At 45.8% G+C, this 21,803-nt stretch overlaps 1 protein-coding gene across 7 annotated transcripts in view; it reads left to right on the top strand.

Moving 5' to 3' along the window:
• Window positions 1-21,803, top strand: part of PHF14 (PHD finger protein 14) — a 1,314,486-nt gene that overhangs the window by 1,101,213 nt on the left and 191,470 nt on the right. The window lies entirely within an intron of this gene.

Genomic DNA, 21,803 nt, shown 5'->3' with positions numbered 1-21,803 from the left:
CCCCGGGACTACAACACCCAGAGTCCCCTGAGGGGCGCACACCAACGACGTTACTTGAAAGCACCCGGAGGCGCTTAAAACAACCTTGCGTCTTCCGCAGCGCGGGTTCCTCTTCTCTTTTGCCTACCTGGTGCCGTGGACACTGACTGCTCCTCCTGCGGGGGAATACTGTGCGGCGAAACCGGCACTTACTCTCGTCCTCGTCCTTGCCGGCTATTGGGAGGAAGCCTTGTGCCCTGTGTGCAGCCCCTTGACTACAACACCCAGAGTCCCTTAAAACAACCCTGGGCCAAGTGCGGGCCCGTCCCGCGCCCGTAAAGACCGGAGAAGGCTGGGCTGGGCCACACCTCTTGGTTTCGTTGTTTGAATCCAAGTAAGCCAATTAGAATTCTTGTGACACCGGACAATAGGGGACATTTTAATCGCAACAAGAAATATATTAGGAGGGAGGGAAGGTCCTCCAGGGGGCCTGGCAACGTGACCTAATATTGTGTATTATTGTGGTTTCCGATCCCTAGTGGGAATTTAAAAATTGTCTAAACAGTATTCAAGCTGGTAGTCCTGAATTTGTGTCAATTAAGAACATGAGTAAGATAACTCGCAAGGAGGGAAACGGGTTAGGCGTTGTAGGCACATTGGATGCCTTCCTTGTCAGGGCTGAGAGTTTGTTAATGCATAAAATACAATTAACTGAGCGGAGGCTTTCTCTAGAGCCAAGACCAACAATGTCTCCGCCAACATCAACATCAGCTCCTAAGAACGAGGTAAATATAACTGTAGCAACATGTCCTAGCCCAAACAATCACTGCCCACTTGCACCAGAGCAGGACTTCTCAGGGACCTCAATTACTATTGCAGTTCCCCCCCTGCCCAATCTTGGTTCCTTCTCCGCCACACACACGCTCTGGGAAATCTAAATCTACACACGGCACTATAAGGAAACCCCAGTCCAGGAAAAGGAAGGCATACAGTGCACCCAAAACGAGCACTCAGACCTCTAAACAGCCAAAAAACAGGAATTATGTACCCATTCAAAGAAGTCCCAAGGTGACACCTAGACCCATAGAGGGGCTAGGGGGAGAGGTTAATAACACGCCTCCACTTGAGGCTGCTCACGGGCCAGATCGCTTATATTCACCATTGGACATAGCTGACATGCTAGAAGGTAGGCTGCTATCATTGATTACTCCTGTCATGGTGAAACTCGAAGCTTTTACACAGAGACTGAACCAGAGTGAGAAGCATCTATCCGATTACTTACCCACCCATCAGGAAAATACCCAGGGACTTAAGGTTACCATGAGAACTAGGGGCAAGACACCACCACCACTCCCTACTAGCTTGCAGGGTGAACGACAGGTGGTAAACCCTATAGCTCTAGCATTAGCTCCATCAATAGCAACCCAAAACACCAATAATCCCAAGCAGGCAAGCGGGGTGAAGGTGGGACCACAGGGCCCTAGAGGCAAATTTAGGAGTAACGGGGAGGAGCTGCCAGATAGATCTTCTCTACATCTCCCACCGGAGGCCACTCCATACACAATTGTTCTTGCTAACGCCCCAAAATGAACCCATCATCATGGCGAGGAGCATTGGTCCACCTTAAAGCACAAATCTTTACATTATTTGAATCAGAAAATTGGGCTTGGAAACCATCTATTTGAACAGTTCTTGATGGTTAGAAGGATTTCATGGGTAGGGCAAACCAAGACGAGCTTTGATGGAGACTGTATCGTCCTTAGTTTCCGATCACCAGCTTTGGTCAGGGAAATACTGGAAAGGGGTGCCCAATTTAGATGTACGGAGGAGGGCATCAATATTCTCCCGCTTGGCTTCTTCTACATCCCAGATCTGTTCAAAGGACCTACTCGCCATAGACAATTTGGTGAGATGCATCGCGGCAATCCAAGGGCAATCCTGGTGTCCAATCGGTATGAGGCATTGAGCACTCTGGATGCGAACGATTGACTGAGTAATCCCCTAGCCTGTATGAGCCAGGGAATATTCAACCAACACAATAAGGGAGACATGGCCATCCTAAGAGAGGAAGTCACCGCTCCTCTAACTCCGGGAGTATTGGAACATCACAGTGATGTAGATCCTAATGGGCTGGTTGCTGTGGAATCCAAATGATCTCCATTGTTCAGAGTCCCGTCTCTGTTACCACAGACATAGGCCAACTGTCCTACACTAATGCATCTCATGTATGTCCTATTCAGATAGATAGGTGTCCCAACAACAATAATTTACCTACTCTACAAGTTATGGTATCCTGGAATATTGCAGGCTTAAAGAGTAAATTAACATCACAGGATTGGCTCACGTTTATAGATAATTATCATATCATATTATTCCAGGAAACATGGCTGATTGAACCCCAGTTTAGACAGGGTTTCCTGAACTTTTACAGACCAGCTACACCTAGCAAGAGGGGATGGCCCATGGGGGGTTTGACGATTTGGGTCAGACGGGATGCCAGGTATATAGTTTCCCAGCTGGCTTCCAGTAGTAGCGATATTATAATCGTTAAAATACAGAGCCCGAGAACTAGAGATCTGTTTATATTTAATATATATGCAAGAGGCAAACCAGGGGGAAAGCCATCAGAGACTGTTTCCTTGTTGGGCTCTTATCTTAGCTACTACAATGGTAAAGGAAATATGCTGATAGCTGGAGACCTCAATTGCTGTTTTGAACCTCTGGACAGCAACGACATTGAACTAGCAACTGAGGAAGACAATACATGGGATATCCCTCAGCTGACCATTCCCCCCATAAAGCGATGGACACAAGCTGCCCTGCAGATAAAAACCATATGCCTAGAGCAGGGGTTGAGGGCAGCTAATGGCAGAACTAAATCTGAACGCGATGGCGATCCCACTTTTGACAACGGGGCCCGTAGTAGTCGGATAGACTATATTCTCTTTAATCTTGAGTTTTGGTCATCAATTCAAGATATGGTCATAGTAAAACGGGTGGAGAGTGATCACAATCCACTCTCATTAACAGCAGAGTTCCATGGTGGAACGTAGATAATCGCTGGGCCCATTTCCTTCGATATACACCCCTCAAATGACACCATGAGGTTAAAATGGGCTGATTGCTTGATCCATGAAGAACACTTAGCCACAATGGAAGTTCTAGCTATAAAAGCCACAATTAAGCTGCAGGGTGCACATCGGACCTAGACTTTGTCTAAGGTCATCCCTATTCATACAACCCTTTTTAAAAGGTTCAGAGACTTATTTATTAAGGAGGCCAGTGGTCCTAAACGTAAACCCAGAATGAAGGCTGAGTCCTGGTATGGTCGAAGCTGCAGGGACGCATATAAATCCTTAGCTGCGGCTATAAGAGCCAAAGATAGGGATCTAATCCGAGCTACAAGGGGGATGTATAAGAATGTTCAGCTGGAAGCAAAACGGTCCTGGGACGACCAATACTGGTCAGACTTATTTAAAGCGAGTAGTACCAGGATTATGGTGGCATTCTGGGACCTGGTGAAATGGGGGAAGGGGTGCCCCAGGGATCATCCACATAATCATGTCCCTCCAGACGTGTGGGTTACACACTTTAAGACACAGTTTGCCTGCCCGCTCCTTGACTCTGGTTTTGGCCTCAATAGTCTTATTCCTGCTGTAAACACCACGCCTTTACATTTTAGTATAAAGGATGTCGAATCCGCCCTTAACTGTGTTCCAAAGGGTAGAGCGCCAGGGCCGGATAGCGTGCCTGCGGACCTATTCCTACACGGGAAAGGCGTCTGGGCGACCTATATTCAGTCCCTGGTAAATGCCATCGCTAAAGGCTCCCCTATACCTGATACCTGGAAAGGAGCCGTGATAATCCCCATATTCAAGAAGGGAGACCGCTCTGACCCCGGAAACTACAGGCCAATTAGCCTGATAGACTGTGTCCAGAAGGTGGTAGCAAGGCTCGTGTTTCTCAAAATAGAGAACACCGTTCCCAATGCCTCCCCCAAGCCTCAGGAGTGTTTGGTGGCACCGACGGAGAGATAGCACCTCAGTGTGCTAAATGATATGGTACTGATCAGAAGCGGTTCCACCATGCAGTTGTAGCCAGAAGCTGGGCTTACAGGTTACTGCGCCGCCCTGATTTATGTGAGGGTATTTTTTAAGTGTCTTTCACGTGCACCTTACACACTATAGCCTTGGTCCTGAAGAAGCGCCAACGATCCTTATGGCAATACAGGCGCGAAACATGTTGACCTATGTCATTCTACCCCCGGGCATAGTATGCCATTGGGGCTAGATTTTAATTAGCAGTTGAGTCTGCTCTGGGTACACCAATCTACCTCCGCTGCATGGTGACCCTATTTTTATATCACACTTGCACGTCACTTTATTACCCTCAATTGAACACGATAACCCATCCCCCACACCCCACACACCCACATGCATCAACTGGCAGTCCTATAAAAAGATCTCCGATAAAGAGACCCTTCGGGGGACCCATAGGGAATTGCAGCGCCGCCCCTACGAGGAGCAACTGCCCGATGATGAAGCATGACACCTTTCGGGGTGTGTGAGGGCAACAGAGGACAACTGTATGCTTTTCCTTTCACTAGTGGGGACTGTTACCTAGGTTCCCTTTTCTTTTTCTTTTCTTTCCCTGGTTTTAAAACGGGTGATTTTTTGCACCCTCTTGCATGGGTGACTTTTGCACCTTGCATTGGGAACGGTGTTCTCTATTTTGATATACATTTATAATTAAGGAGCATGGACACTGGACCTTTAAAAGCTCCTTGGTCCCCCCCTCTTTTGTAGAAGCAGCAAGGATCGTGTTGTCAAGGATCCTGAACTGGATTGATGAGGATAATGTACTGTCGCCTCTCCAGGCTGGATTCCGTGCTCACACGAGCACTGTAGAGCAGGTCTTCAGACTTGTCATGATTTACTGGCGGTGGGTTGTTCTTGGAGGTGGCACTCTATACGCGGCATTTGTCGATCTTAAGTCGGCTTTCGACTTAGTGCCGCGTCTCAAGATGTGGAGTGTCTTCAGGGAACAAGGTATGCCACCGGAGGTACTTTCCTTTTTAATTAAATTACATGATGACAATTTTGTCCAGGTTCGATTGGGAGAACAAGAACAAACAACATATAGGTTTCCAATTCTTAGAGGGGTAAGACAGGGATGTGTCTTGGCACCAATGTTGTTTTCATTATACATCAACAGGGTTACTGACTACTTCACAGACCACCCCACGGACGCCCCTAAGTTGAATGGAGAGTCGGTACCCCTGTTGATGTTTGCTGATGACACCCTTTTAATCTCCAAGGCACAACAGGGGCTACAGAAGTCTATTGGGTGTTTTGAAATCCTCTGTAAAGACCATGGCCTCACCATCAACGTGTCAAAGACCAAATTCATGGTCATGCACAAACATAAGTTTGTGAAAGGACGTGTCAGCATGGATGGTGAACTGCTGGAACAGACACATTCATTTACCTACCTCGGAATTACACTGGGTTCCAGGCTAGAATGGAAACCTCACACTAACCACCTAACCACCAAACATGCCCAACTATCAGGAGCTTTACTAAAGGAATTGTGATGTTCCTCTACTAAACCTTTAGCCCCAGCACTTAAAATAAGTGCTTCCATCCTGTATGGGGCTGAACTATGGGGTCACAGCAACATAACTCCATTAGTAAATTCCCAAAATATGTTTGCGAGGGGATTAGTTGGCTTACCATCCGCAACGCCTCTCTTACCCTTATATTACGATCTGGAATGCCAAAGGATGTGGCAAGGTATAGACCAGTGGCATACTGGAGGAGGCTCTGGGTAAGTACGGAACTCTCCCAGTATGCCCAGGCCCTCCTCGAAGTCCGGTGTACTGACAGAGCTAATAAAATCCCCTGGTTTAGGGATGTTAAGGCAGTCTACTATGCAATGGGCCTGGGTATACTGTGGGAGAATCCATAAGCCAACACCTTTCCACCACGCAAGGTCCTAAAAGAGCACTATTGGTCATTGGTGTCAATGCGTAACTTCCAAATGTGCACTGGCCCAACACTAACAAGAGATTTTTTAGAGCTCAAGCAGGACCCAGCTTATGAAAGCTATTGGGACATTATTACAGCTCCTGAAGATAGGAAACGGTTCCACCAGTATAGGGTGGGCACTCTTCCCCTTAATTCCTTCACAGGCAAATGGCTTGCAGGCAAAAACCTATCATGTCCATTTTGTATTACCCAGCTAGAGAGCCTAGCCCATATCCTTTTCATCTGCCCAGAGTACAAACTACCACGCCAAAAGTGGCTAAAGTCAATATGTTTGTTGAACGGTATTACTAGTGGGACAGCAGCATTAAGGATTTTTAAAACAGACTGCTTTGAAAGTATTGTCATCGCTGTTTCCAAATTCCTGCATTGGATGTGGGCTATAAGGAGGAGAAAGTTGTGTTGTTCTAATTGAACCTGGGTTAATCATCTTTTTAACTGTATATACTACCACCATTGGGTTATAAATTGTCTAGCGACCTCGAAATTCTTTTTTAAATTAATTTATTGACTAGGTTTTTAAATTGTATAGTGTTTCTTTTAAACAAATATAAAAATGTTTACACTGAAATGGAAAATTTGCAGGCTTTAGTAGGAACTCTGTGTCCCAGATATTTTAGGGATTTTATTGTTGTGTCTCAGCCCTTTTTAAAATGTGAATTTATATTGTGTGTGCAGTCTATGTCATGTCGAAATAAAGACTTATTTGAAATTTGAGAGCCACCGTTCAAACCTGAACTATGTTACGCTGGCTGTGGAGCATTTGCTGGTAATGTAAGCCCTGTAAAAGGCTTACACTTTCAGTAGCTTTGCATATTTTATTTTGTTGATTCCAGGTCCTTTAGATCAGTGCTGTTCCATAACCGTGTCCCAATAACCAGGTGATTTCACAGTACTTAATACAACCTGGAAACTGAAATAACTCAATGCATCTGGTAATAGCTCAAAATATTTGAGGGAGTGCAATATGCGATATTACTCATGTATATAGTACTGAGCCTACTCATTGCCATTTTCCCTTTTTGTAATGCTTAAACCACAATGGTTTATGGACATCATACTAGTCATTTATATAATCAGGTGTTCAGCACAGTTTCTTCCAACATGGTTTTCTGGTTTGAACCTTACCCCTGCTGGTAAGGACTTCACAAGCATGTTACAGTGAAAAGGTCTGTTTGTGCGAACTCCTGGGAAATGCAAATTAAACACATTCAGCCCCTCATATGCACAAATCCAAAATCAGTGTGGGATGTTTTTGTTTTTTTAGAATATTAAATCTTGCTATTAAGGGTCAAATACAGGAACACAATGGTAGAGCACCAGTAATAACACACCCTCATCCTCGGGATCTCCTACATCATCTACAAAGAAGTCAAACTCCCATACCTAGCAGCAAACATGAAGACTTATGGATGGCTATAGAAGATATGTAACAAAGTAAAACACTGGTCCACTCACGGGGGTGTAAGCCTCAACTTCCTTGGTGGTTTAAAAAAAAAACATTGATAGATTGGTTTCATCTGTAATCGAATCAGATTTTTTAACTTTAAAGACATTTATGAGATATAAATAAGAAGACAGGATCACAATAAAGGTGTTCCAACAAAAGCTACGCAGTGAAGGTGAATGAGTAAACTAAAATGTGCAGGTGCTGTATATAAAGCATATGTACAAAACTAGGGGCTGACAAGAACACGAGTTTCAAAAATGCCACTCTGAATCAGAGTATGGTTTACTACATCATAAGTAAAGTCAGTCCTCTAGTACATTTATCAGCGTTTCCTCCGGACTAAAGATCAAGGTAGAAAGAGAAAATTAACATATTTCTTTAGCATTTCCCTTTCCACTTTGTGCTAAATTCCCCCATTTTAAGAGGAAGTTTTCAACATAACAACAAAAAACAATAAATCCAGATGTCCTCAAACTCCAAGACTCTCGCAACCTCGCGGATCTCAAGCTAGATGACTACGAAGGCCGACTTCGCCGCAATTATCTCTGCATCCTAGGAGTTCCGGAGAAATCAGAGGGGCAATCCCCAGACCTGTTTGTTGAAGACCTTATTCTTAAACACTTGCAATCCAAAGGCCTCAGTACATTTTTCGTGATCGAACGTGCCCAAACCGGGTGCTCCCCCGCGGCCCATGCTGGCTCGGGTCTTGAACTTTGTTGACAGAGATGTGATTCTCCAAAATTCCAGAGCTGGGGCCCCCCTTCGTTACAAAAATGCTGGCATTTCCTTTTTTCCGGATTTCACGCAAAGAGTGCAGAAGCAAAGGAGGTCATTCCTTTCTGTGAAATACAACCTGAGAGAAAAGGGCCTGAACTATTCAATGCTGTTACCAGCGCACCTCTGGGTCGAGGCGGAGGGAAGAGCGTGGTTCCTCGACCGACCTGAAGCAGTGGTGGAGTGGATCGAATATCGAGGAGCAAAGAGTCCGACGGATCACGGAGCCTGGGAGCATGCGGACATTTGACCTCCTTGAGATAGAGACTTGGATGATGGCAGCTTTGCACTGAGTAACGGGAAAATTGATGTGGTGTGGGCCGGGGAGGGTGGGATATTTGTGCTTTATTGTGGGGACTGGTAGTTTCATATGGCTTTAAGTTACTTGTCCAATAGGGGCGCGACATCGACATGGTTAGGGGCAGGGACACGGGAAACACTATTCTCTCCCCCAGTTTTCTTGCTTTAAATTCCTTCTAGGGCAACAGGCACTCTGCAAGTTTTCGATGGGCAGTTTTAAGCCCAGAGTGCAGGGCAGCCGGGTGGGGGGTTGTTGGGTTGGGGTATTCTGTTTGTTTGTTTTGTGTCATATTTGTTCCATCAGTGCAGTATATGGGTACATCCACAAAGGAGTTACTGGAGAAGTAAATGTGGAGGATTTCTGGCCTTACTATGTGCATGCCAAGGGTGATGGGGGATAAAAATGTTAAAATTCTGAGCTGGAATGTTAACCGGTTAGGGGCCAAAATCAATCGAAGTGTGGTTCTCCAATGCATTAAGAGGCACGCACCAGATGTAGTTCTGCTCCAGGAGACACATCTGGTTGGGAACCTATGTAAGGCAATGCACAGGGGGGTATAAGATGGTTGCACATACTGAATTCAGCTCGGGCTCCCGGGGTGTGGGTATCATGATGAGAAACACGTTCCCACTGGCAGTGAGTTCCACATAGATGGATGATCGAGGCAGATATGTTGGTATCTCTGGTATGTGGGAGGGCCAGTTCATTACCTTTGTCCATTTATGTTCCCGCAGGGTGTAACGTTCGCTGACTTGGGTGCGGTCCTGCTCACCATTCCAGAAGGGTTCTTAGTCCTAGGGGTGACTTTAATGCAGTGGTCTCAGGTATGTTAAATAGGTATTACCCCTTCCCACCCCCCCCCCCCCGGGAGGTGGGACGGGCTGCCCGTTGGTTGCCGGATTTCTTAGAGGCGATGGGACTGGTCGATGGCTGGAGGCTATACCATCCGGATCAAATACAGCATACCTTTCACTCTGGGGCTCACCATAGTCTCTCCCGATTAGACTATTGTCTAGTACTAGCTGCACAAGCCACCTACATAATCGAAATTAAACACTTAGCCAAAGGTATTTCTGATCACTCGCCCATTTGGGTCCACCTGCTTGTAGGCTGGGGTATGGCTGGAAGGTTGTCCCCAATTAACCCTTGGTACCTTTGTAATCCTAATATCCGAAAAGACCTTATTAAGGCCATAGACAAATATTTCTCTGTCAATGTAGGGTCAGTTTCCTCCTCCCATTCCTTGTGGGAGGCGTTTAAGAGTGTAATTAGGGGACAAGCTTTGTCGTTGAGATCTGGCTCCAAGAGATACAAGCAAAAAGAAGTCCTTGAGGCTGATATTTATAGACTGGTGGGCGACTTGGAATCTGGGTAACGCCGGAGAAGCTCCATCTGCTAATCCTGAAGCAGCACGACTATAAAGCACTGGTCTCAAATAGGGCCAAGGCCCTTAGCAGGGAGCAAGAGGGTAGACTCGGTCTGGGAGATAAGGCCTGGAAGCTCATAGCGTGGCTGGACAGAAGGGAATGGCGAGCCGGCTGGTTCCGCAACTTAGAATAGAGGGAGACATCCCAATCACTGAGCCAAAGGAAATAGTAGACATATAGTTCTCTTCTGAACGCCGAACCCAACATTTTAGCCAAACTCCTAGCTAACCGCTTGGTGAAAGTGAACAGTGATTTAGTACATCTCGATCAATCCGGCTTTATGCCCCATAGAAATGCAGCCCTAAACCTATGCAGAGTTCATGGGGTGATAGATAGAGCCCACACCCTTCGAGAATCAGATGTGAAAGTGTCATTAGACGCGACCATGGCATTTGATACTATTGAATGGCCCTATTTATGGGCAGTTTTGGCTAAGTTTGGATTTGGTCCAGAGTTCATCTAATGGGTGCGCCTTCAATAATCTGCGCCACTGGCACAAGTGGTGGTGAATAACAAAGTGTCGGCCACTGTAGGAAGGTGGATATCTGACTATATGGTTACACCCACTTTTCTGCCTGGTGTTTTGCTGGTTTTCGACTTAGTTGGACTGGGACCCTGCTAATCAGTGCCCCATTCTATCTGCTTTCTCTATAAAATGGACTCCATGTACTTTAGGTACATACCAGATTGGTTACTGGGTCACCCTTGTGAGCCCCTGTATATGGTACTTTAGGTGCCCAGGGCATAGGTGCACCCTAGGCCTACCAGGGGCTGCAGCATGTATTGTGCCACACCTAGTTAGCCTTCCAAACTGACACCACAGGTCTGTACTTAAAGCCTGGGTAAGGTGGTGTAATCACCCCTTACTTAGACATAGTATATCTATATCTACCTTATATATAGACACATAGTAACCTATAAGTCACTCCTATGGCAGGCATTAACAATCCTGGAGGCAGAGTGCTTGGTTTTATGTGAGAGGGTGCCCTAACATGAGCTGAGCCCCCTCTGCAGCTTTTGGAACCATCTCCTTATAGCTGTTCTATGATATAGCCATACCATATACTCTTAATTGCATTATAATCCTCGCGTTTAATGCTAACTTTGGTTTGGCTCTATCAAAACATGTCGTGTAAGGTGTCAAACACTTTGGAATACTGCCCCCTCCCCACCAATTCTGGTGGCGGGGGTAGCATTCCACCCTTCTAGAGGGAGAAGACATGTAGTTACCGTTAAACCCGGTTAAAGTTAAATAGAGCCCCGGCATCACCAAATGGATGCTGCTGCCACAGACATGAGTCTTCCCTCCTTCTGCTGGACGAAAATCCAGCAGCGGAGGCTTGGACAATAGGTTTCCTGTCCAGAGAGGTGCTGGCATCTCCCCAGACAGGCTTCAGTGTATTGGGGCAGGGGGGTTGCATTCAGTGAATGCTTTTCAGACTGCCTGGGGCACACAAGGTGCTCCATGCATTTCCCAGTTCATACCAGTTGCTGGGGCACTCAGCCTCAGCTCTGGCGTGAAACTGGACAAAGGGGAAGGGGTGTAATCACCCCCTCCCCAGGTCCACCCATAGGAGGGACCTTAGAGTTAGTCCAACCCCTAAACTTACTATAAGTATAGAACCCCTGTCCCTAGGACTTTAGATTACCCTGGATAAAACTCTGCAACATATATCTTAGACCTTCGACATTCCATATCGACTGGAAGACGGAAGAAATCTCCCTTGAGGTCAAGGAGTGACCACCCTGTTCAAACCGGCACCAACAGCATCTTTGCCGGTCTGCATTTTCGAGGCTCCCGCCAGATCCCAAAGAATCTGCGACACAGGACACAGACTTCCAGACATCTCTGACGCTGACCTGCGCTCCCAGCAAAGCTGAGACCTGTGGCGGACACGAGAGACGTGGGACCGGAACTCCTGGACATCCTGCATTTTGCAACCTGCACCTACTTCCCGAGGTATCCCGAAGTTGTGCATTGGGGTGCTTGAAGCCCCAGCTCGAGCACCTTTTGCACCGAAACTCAGAGGCTCACACTCCACGAGTGTCCCGTGGGCCCGCTTTGTGCATTTCAGCTCGACGCGTCTTCGTGGTTCCTAGTCCATTGGCTAGTGAGCCCCCAAGAAGACCAAACCTTGATTTACTTTGCTTTCCTGGTTGCTCACAGCCACATTTTCACTTAGTCGGGGAACTCGTCACGGTTTCCCGCTATCCCCCCTCATTTTTTCCCTGGCCTTGGAACATCTTGCTGCTTGGATCCGCTGGAATCCAATGATAAGGGGGCTGCAGTGGTCCCCCGAATGGGAGGACTGCATATCTTTGTACGCAGACGACATATTGCTCTATATGGCCTCCCCAAAAAATCTCTTACAGTAGTTTTAGACATTCTTACAGTCTTTGGTAGATTATCAGGACTTTCCATCAATTGGGGGAAATCCTTACTATTTGTCTTGAGGGGGGACCCTCATGTCCCTCCCTGTCCCTCCCCGAAACTGCCACATACAAATCAACACTATTGGACTTAAATACTTCGGGATTTTTGTCTCACTTAACCCCTCCGTCCACTATGCCCTAAATCTTCTTCCCCTTCTTCAGAAACTTAAAAGCGATATTATCAATTGGAAGACGCTCCCCATCTCACTTTTGGGCAGAGATGCCCTATTCAAATTGATGGCCCTACCAAGATTCCTCTATGCCCTACAAAACACTTTGGACGTAGTTCCAGCTCATTACTTCAAAGAGATTGAGGGCCTGCAAAGGGACCTATTATGGGACTGCAGACCTTGAATTGTTCTGAACAAACTAACGCTGAACTAGTACGATGGAGGCATCAGCCTCCCAGATATCAGGAAATACTATTGGGCATCCCAGCTGACGGCCATTAATCATGGTATGCATGGTCGTGCAGATGATCCGGGCAACGCCATGGACAAGTGGCTCCTTCCAGGTGGGAACGATGGCAGAGCATTGTACTCCTGACCTAAACGATTCTTGTTAACAGGCCCCAAGAAACACTTTTTGGCATGATGTCACTGGCTCACTCGGTTGGAGACACAAGTTAACATTGGCCACCCCTCTTTGGGACTCAGAGCAACAGGGCGATCTTTGGAAAACGAAGGGCTTCGACAGGTGGGATCTTATTGGAATTTCAGCTATCAAGGATATTTGGGGGAAAGGAGGGATGAAGTACTTCAATACACTTCAGAGTGAATACGAACTGGCAGACACAGAATATTTTCGTTATCTACAGGTTCTACACTCACTTCAGTCTTCGTTACCTAGAGGAACTGATCTCCGGGAGGCTTTTCCACTGGAGGACAGAGTTTTAGACGGTCACCTCCCCGAAAAAACGATCTCACTAATATATAAAAAGTTAATTAACCACATGGCACACCCGCTCCTAACACTGTGGGATAAGTGGGTGTAGGATGGGATAGAACTAGACGATGAGGATTGGCAAGTAGCAGTGTCTTCTCCTAAAGTTGTGGATATCCCAGCACGCTTGCAACTGGTTCAGCTTAAAATACTTCACAGGATTTACCTGGGCCCCGATTAGTATGGATGGGGTGGTCTGACACAGGAGAATGTAAAAGGTGTTGCGGCCTTACTGACACATTCATAAACACTATCTGGGAATATACACATATCAACTCTTAATGGCTCCAAGTACACGACACAATCAACAAGGTGTTACCCATCTCTCTCCTTCAGGAGGCAAGGCGATGCCTTCTAAATACCTGAGAGCCCACGGATTTGAATACTTCAGACGCAATGGGCCACTCTGGAGTTCATGTTGGCAAAAAGAAATATCGCCCAACTGTGGATTGCAGCACATCCGCCCAATTTAGAAGCCTGAGAAAGAAACCTTGATGGTGTATGTTTACAGAAAAAACAGTATATCTGGCAAGGGGATGCCCTAAAAAGTGGTCTCATATCTGGAACACGTGGAACAATTGCTGGAGTTTTGTAGTTGCTGGAAATGTTCGACCAATGGTGCTGCTATGACTCTACATTTGATCTGGCTCCTACTGCTGCAAAATCCTGCTTTTAACTATTTGTGTCATATATATATATATATATATATATATATATATATATATCTCAAACATAGCCTGCATTTAAAGTGACTGACCGAGAGAGGGAGCTATACTCTACTGCAGGGTTCTTCAAACTGTGGGGCGCGACCCCCAGGGGGGCCGTGAAGGGGGTCGCGCATTCACAGTACACTTCTGCCCTGGCCTACAGGGCTTCAGCTTCCCTCCTCCCCCGTCCTGTGTCTCAGCCCGGGCTGCTGCAGTGCAGCTCGCGCTGATGAGGGCTCGACTGGGCAGTATCTGGAGTCTTATCTCCGGCACGCCTGAGTTTTTCACAGGTCTTTAAAGACCATTTGCATATTTAAATGCCTTTGTTAACTGGTTACAGAGGCTTAGTTTTTTTATGGTTCCAGTACCCCCTGGGCCCCCACTCTGCCTAATCCTTAGATTTGTATTTTTATACTTACTGCTGTAGTGTGAGAATGCATTTAATGATAAGAAATATAAAGTTGGGTTGCCAAAAGAAAAATGCCTGCCGTGTGTTGTTTAAAGAGCCTACAGAGACCTGCTCTTGACACTAAATAGAGTTATAAATAAAAAACTACGTATTAATTAGTTATGTGACTTTTCTGTCTTTGTTCTCTTTAATTATCAGTCATGGATCATTGAGGCAGCCCTAGAATTAAAAGTGCTTTCTATTTATATTTGCTGTTCTAAGTATTCACAGATAAGTTCTAAAAATACAGCTTTAGGTGAATGCTTATTTCTGGGCCACCGAAATTATGAGCTGGTAACCCTAATCATAAGACTGGAAGTTTGTTGCAGGATCAGCACATTATTTATTTCCTCCACCCTCTATCCCTGATTAATGCCATCAAGCAATAGTTTAACTTATATCTGAAACCCTATGTTTCCAGTTTCTGGGAATGCACCCTGCATTCAGACAACTCACTCCTCATTCTCGCCTTCACTTTCACGCTCACCCTGCACTCACAGCGATCACAATGCACTACCACTGATCACAATGCACTCATAGCGATCACAATGCACTCACAGCGATCGCCATGCACTCACAGCGATCGCCATGCACTCACAGCGAACACAATGCACTCACACTGATCACAATGCACCCATCACTGATCGCCATTCACTCACAGCAATCACAATGCACTCACACTGATCACCATGCACTCACACTGATCGCCATGCACTCACACCATTCACCTGCTCACCCTGCATTCACACTGATCACCATGCACTCACACTGATCACCATGCACTCACACCATTCACCTGCGCTCACAGTGATCACAATGCACTCACACTGATCACCATGCACTCACACCATTCACCCGCTCACCCTGCACTCACAGTGATCACTCTGCACTAACAATGCACTTGCATTGTTCACCCTGTACCTCACCCTGCAGTCACACAAGCACACTACTCACCCTGCACTCATGTGACACTTCACTCACCTGTCCCCCACTCACTGCTCAATCTGTAGCTCACTCAAACAAGGCCATCACTAACCATGCATTAATTCGTCCCACTCTGCACTTACAGCTGAACCCAAATTCATATGGTCCCCTCACTCACCCTGCAGTCACTTCTTTTAACCTACTCTCACACTGTTGCATTGCTCACCGTGCAGTCACTTGGGCACTCTTGTCACCCACACAGTGCAGAACGTTAAAGTACCTGGTACGAAGACCATGTACCATGCACATCACAGAACTGAGTGTGAGTAAACTATGAGTAGCGCTATAATAAAATGAAATGCTTGTCAGAAAGGTGCTATAGAGAGATGGGATGTATTGTTGGTGAGTGGTAGTGAGGGAATTCATGGAGAAGGTGAAAAAACTGTTGCACCGTGTGCTACCAGTGCTTGGGCCAGCCCTGGCTGGAAGTGTTAGCTCCCCCCGAAGTTCGGGTCTAGTGGATCCCCTGCTTCTGCCTATTATTATTTACATTTGTAGTGCGCTACTGTTACCAAAAGGTGTCCTGGGGCTAATAACCATATGCTGCCTGAAGGCAAAGGAGAAACACACAGAAGGGGAAAGAGAATCAGCCAAATGGGGTGACCTACAGAGCATAGAGCCAGGTTTGTATATCTTCCTAAAGGATAATAGATTCTTGGTGGCGGGAAGCAAAGGAGGGTGCAAGTTCCATAACTGCGCGGCCTGCACCGAAACAGCAAGACAGACAATTCATGTCTTCCTGAATTAGGGAACAATAATCAGAGTGGCACAGGGCGAGAGGAGCATACGGGTCTGACCCGTATGCTCCATGAGGAGAGATGAGAGAACAGCAAGGGAGTGGGAGAATTCGATTGAAGAGGTCAGGGATGAGGTGAAATGTGAAGCTGAAGCGAAGCTCGGACACTCAAGAAGTGAGTGTGAGCAAAAGATGAGGGCTACTGTTAAACTGAGATAAGATAGCTGAGAGATGATCTGTGACCTAAAAAGATAATTTGATGCGACATGGGTGAGGGACAGCAATGATAGGGGAAGAGAGGGAGTATTGGGTTGTGTGCTGAGAAGTGATTAATGTGTAATACAACATATGCCAGGGCCCTCACCAGTAGGCCACTGCAACTTTAACCACCCACCATTGCCTGGCCTGTGCGGCCAATGACAATACCTATGCAACAACCAACCATAACACTCGTACAAGTGTGACTATTCAGACTATTTCAAGCCCCCACAGCTATAAAGAATGTCATGGGTGTCAGGAGGTTATCATTTTTAGTGTATATCGAATTATCGAATTAATAAACAGCTGTTCTGCTCATCTCTAAATTACACAGACAGAGTCACCATCATAGTGCCAGTGTGCATAATTAGGTGCCAGTATGGATCACCGGAAATCACCTGTTCAAATTAGGCACTGGTGCTGAGGTAACAGGGGAGAGGGACGTTGGTTCAAGAAGGTGTGGAAGACAAAGGTGAGATATGAAAGATGAATGGGGGGACTGGAGAGGTGTAAGATACAAATAGACAAAAATGTAAATGGAGAGACTTGAGGTGAATGAGAAGTGCTGAGGTGCACGGGAGGTGACGGGGCCAGAGAGGCCATGAGATAAATGTGAAAGACTGTTAGAGATGAGGGCACTGAAAAGACAGAATGGCAAGAAGTGATTAAAGGTGAAGTGAGAGGTTGAATCGGGGGGAGTTCAGAAGTTGTAAAAAGGGGTGAAAGAAAATGGCCTGCAATGTGAGAGAGGGATCCGGGGTTGGGAGAGGAGAGGAGAGAAGAGAGGGATGGAGAGAAGAGAGGGATGGAAGGAAGGGGGTAAAAGGAAAGGGCCATGGGTAAACTGCTTAACTCTGCACAAGACCGCCAGGGTTTGAAGGGACCCTTGCCAGGGCCAGGTGAGCTTCTAATGTAGCAGCGCGTATTCCTGCAGAGTGGGAGGCCCTTCACAAAGGTTGACTAGACATCTTTCTGATGTTAATTGCTGTATTTTGGTTACAAACTGGTACTGATGGGGTGAAATCTTTCCTCAGTGTTACTGTGTTAAAAAAATTTCAAGTAATAAAGCAATGCTATCCCAAAATACGCGGCATCACAGAACATTATTTACATTTTCTACCCACACAATTTAGTCAAGCCTGTCGCATAATTTGGTCCCCACCTGCCTCATAATGCCAGTAACCCTGCCTACAGGTTTTGACATTTTTGTCAGGATGGGGTCCTTACGTCTGAAAATGTTGACAGGGGGGTCTCGGCATCCAAAAGTTTGAAGACCTCTGCTCTACTGTGAATTCAAAATGGGTTTGGGTAGACGGAGTAAAATGATTCTCACCAATGAATATTTCAAATGGAAACCTCTCTTAAATGAGAATAGCGGGACTTCTTTTGAAGACAAGAGTTCTTTAACCAAATTCGAATATTTTAATACAATCATTTTCACCTCATTGCTTGCGGGACAAAATGTACTTACACAGCTAATACTATCAAGATCACTGTCTCGTTTGCGAGATTCAAGTATTTCTTCTCTGCGGTTGTACCAAGCCCTCTTTCTTGTTTGTTTCACTAACTGTTTGGGGTAGCCTTTTTCAATGAATCTCTCAATAAGAGTATCTGATCCTGTAAAATAGTCAGCTCTTTTGGTACAGTTTTGATGGCTACGCAAATATTTACCCTTTGTTCAGTTTCTGCATGTACCTGAGGTCTTGTTAGTATGATGGGATTGGCCCTTCAAAATATTGCCCACTACACAGGGATAATTAAAATTCATCAACACACAATCCCCTCAAAAATGTTATCATCCCTCCCCACCCATGAAGCCCTTCTGACCATATTTATGGGGTTATGGAGGGGCGGACGCCCCAATCCTGTTTCAATGTAGCCAATGTTTGACCTTATTCTTCAACTTGGTAAAACTTTCCCTCCCTCTTTTCCCCAGTGGCGGTGCATTGGCCAACACCAATACAAAAGGGGTTGCTGATTGTGGTAAATCCAAAGTTATGGCATCAATAGGAGACCTTGCTATACCTCCCATGGCACCATTCCTTGGATGGCTCAAAGAGGTATATAACCCCTAGCTTCATGGCATGTCTGGCCTTGGTTCTTCTTGTTAATTACACTGGGAGCCATCCTGTGAGATCCCTTTAGTGCCTTGCCATGCCCTTCTTAACTGTGGTCTCTGAGGTGCCAACATTCTCCCTAGCAAACTCCGGACTCCTATTAGACTGAGTATATACATGTCAGTAAATGTCTGGTGGCTATACACTAGGTCTTCCGTAGAAACAATTGCACCCAAAGGAAGAAACTTGTGTTTCGCCATTACATTGAATGAGTCACCCATATTAGAGTTCATAGGCTCAATCCTATTTAGCCTCTGATTACAGGAAGCAAGAGTCTCCTTCCCGGGCTTCCAATCTAGTAAGCCCCTCCTCTACTGCTAGGCGAGGACGACGTGCAGTGCCTAAGTTTCCTGATAAGTGTTGCTTCACAATGTCCTCTTTATTCTTGTTCCTTGTACCTCCTGATTTGGTCTGTGAAGGCAGTGGGTGGGCCACATAACAACCAAGCTCTGAGAAAGTTTGATGTACCTGTGCCTTGATAGTCAGTAACCTAGGTGCCGGAGTCCCTGTAGTTTCAGAGATGCCTTTTTAGTCATTGAAGCCCCTAAAGCGTCATCTTTTTTTGTTCATAGTGCACAAGGCCCAATTGTTCCTCTTCTGTGGTTATTTCTTCTGTAATAGCTCCCACCGCTGAATTAAGATAGGAAAGAATGATGGTATAAGTACACGGGCGTTTATCTGCGGTGTGAGACAAGGTTGCTCTCCGCTCACTCATAATGCAGAGAGGATGGCAAACTGATGTCCAGGCCAAGAGAGGTGACCCAGCCCAGCCTTGTCGAGATGCAGGCCGCCCCGCTATTGGCCTGTCTTTGACTGTGGCAAATTTGAAGGTGCCTGCTCCGCCTCCCAGTAGCCAAGAGATCTGGAGCTTATGATCCATCCCACCATGGCAGCCATGTAGCTTCCTGTAGCGAGGAGGTCTGGGGCTTGTAGTTGGTCCCTCTGCGGCAGGTAGTACAACAGGCAACAGAAATGTCTTTACAGTAAATAAATGTGATTCGATTCCATATATAAACAACCTATCTATGGTTTTTAAAATCACCAAGGACGTTGAGGTTTACACTTCTCCCGAGGGGATCAGTGTTTTATTTTACTACTGATCTGCCCATGTTCCCAAGGTTATAGGGCTGCCCCTTTCATTGAGCACACATACTTAAGATATGCAGCAGGAAAAATAAGATTCACTGACAGTAGCTAAAGGTGTGGAATGGGTTGCTTTCCCAGTTCAAATCTGTGTAGCGCCAGCCCAGCGCATCCAGAAAAAGCCAATGCACTTAGTCTTCGAGGACCCGTCATGTTGTGCCTCTTGACCCTTCCCCAATTCCTTCTTTATCTTCAAACCAGCCACCTTTCTTGCATTGTTTATTGTCGTTGTGCTTTACGGTGCTCGGTACCTGGGCCCATTCTACACAAATATACTTGCATAAACTGCAACATGCAATATATACCACATATAGGCCACTTAGAACCCAAGCAGACACACAGACTCTCTCTTTGTCTCTCTACTCATTCAAGCATATACATCATTGAAGGTTATCCATACGTTTTTCTCAACACTTTAATCTGTGGGTATTAGATCCAAGAGCTAACACTTTGTGGTGGTGCTTTTGCAAGGTCCACCACACTAAGGACCTGCCTTATGTCCACTACGCTGGGATGGTGCAATGAGCTAAAAAACGGTGTTGGATCTAGCCCTGATCTCTTGACTGGGTGAGAGTATTCTGATTTATTCAGAGACTCTGTCCCTCACCACCCCTTGTTGTAAATATTATGTCCACTACGCAAGCATTCAAAAGACACATGGTCAGATCACAAATCCAGTGCTTTGTACAAACACCTTTTACTACTGTATTATGAAAGCAAGTTTTTGGAAGTGGGAATGTGCGACCAGAATGTTTGTGCATATTTCTTATGTTGCATTTTGTTTTGTTGGTAATGTGCTGTGTTACCTTTTGAGCTATTGTGTTTTTGCTGCCTAATTTAATTATTTGTGTTTGTTGTGTTGAATTTTGTTTAAACTGTTTTGTTATGTTGTGACCCCTTATATTTATTTTGCTTTGTGTTATGTTGTGCTCTGTAACTACTTTAGAGATGTCAGCAAATACTATTACAATTCCAGCCAAAAGTAGCATGTTCCTTTAAAGTTTCAATGCAAAAAGAAAACCATTTGGCACTGTCTATGATGGTAAAATACAGCAAATCCAGTTCTTTGACTACTATGGGCGCCTGTCAGCCCCAAAGTATGGCTGTTAAGACCCCCCAGAATATTGTGACATGGGCTACCAAATTTTGCCGCACAGATTTGCACATCTTGCAGGACAAAGATGCAAATTTTGCAGCACTTTACTGTGGTATTTTGATAAAAAAATAAATGCCTCCAGGGCCCGTCCGTGCCTCGTGGGCGGTGAGCCCAAATCATTAAAAACAAGCATTTACAATGCAATAGGTCTCGCAGCATTAAAGTTTGAGTTATTGGCATTGTGTATGACAATGCGTTGCATAACATTTTTAGCAAACTTTGAATTGGTGAGCAGTGAGCGTGTGTGCAAGAGTATGCTGTTGCTCACAACTGTTATTATTCACACAGCTCTGATGATGCACCTCACGCACGGGGCTGATGCAGTTATTATTCACACAGCTCTGATGATGCACCTCAGCACGGGGCTCACAGCTGTTATTATTCACACAGCTGTGATGATGCACCTCAGGCATGGGGCTGACAGTTATTATTCACACAGCTCTGATGATGCACCTCAGCACGGGGATGCCGGAAGTTATTATTCACACAGCTCTTATGATGCACCTTAGGCACGGGGCTGACGTAGAGGACGAGATGGAGAACGAGGCAATAACGTATGCACGAAACAAGGAAGGCAAGAGTGACAGCAAAGAATGAAATAAAGACGGCTTTAAGGACAAAAGCAAGCTGGGATTTTTTATTAATGAAATACCTGCAAAGGAGGGACAAGTATGAGATGGAAGGGGAGGAAGACAGTGAGAAGAAAGGAAAGGGAGAACGGCACAGCAACTAATGAAAGGACGTGAGAGAGGAAGGGTGGAATTAAGGAGGGAAAAAGAGGAAGAATGTAAAAGGGAGTAAAAGAAGGTGTAATAACTGCTGAGAGGGAGGACTATGAGGTGGATAGATGGATGGATGGAGGAGAAGCAAGACACTGCGGTTAAAAGTAGTAAGGAAATAATGA

This window comes from Lissotriton helveticus, chromosome 10 (assembly GCF_964261635.1).
Source record: "Lissotriton helveticus chromosome 10, aLisHel1.1, whole genome shotgun sequence".
NCBI lineage: Eukaryota > Metazoa > Chordata > Amphibia > Caudata > Salamandridae > Lissotriton > Lissotriton helveticus.
Note: the sequence above shows the minus strand (reverse complement) of the source record. Positions and strands in the feature narration are given on the sequence as shown.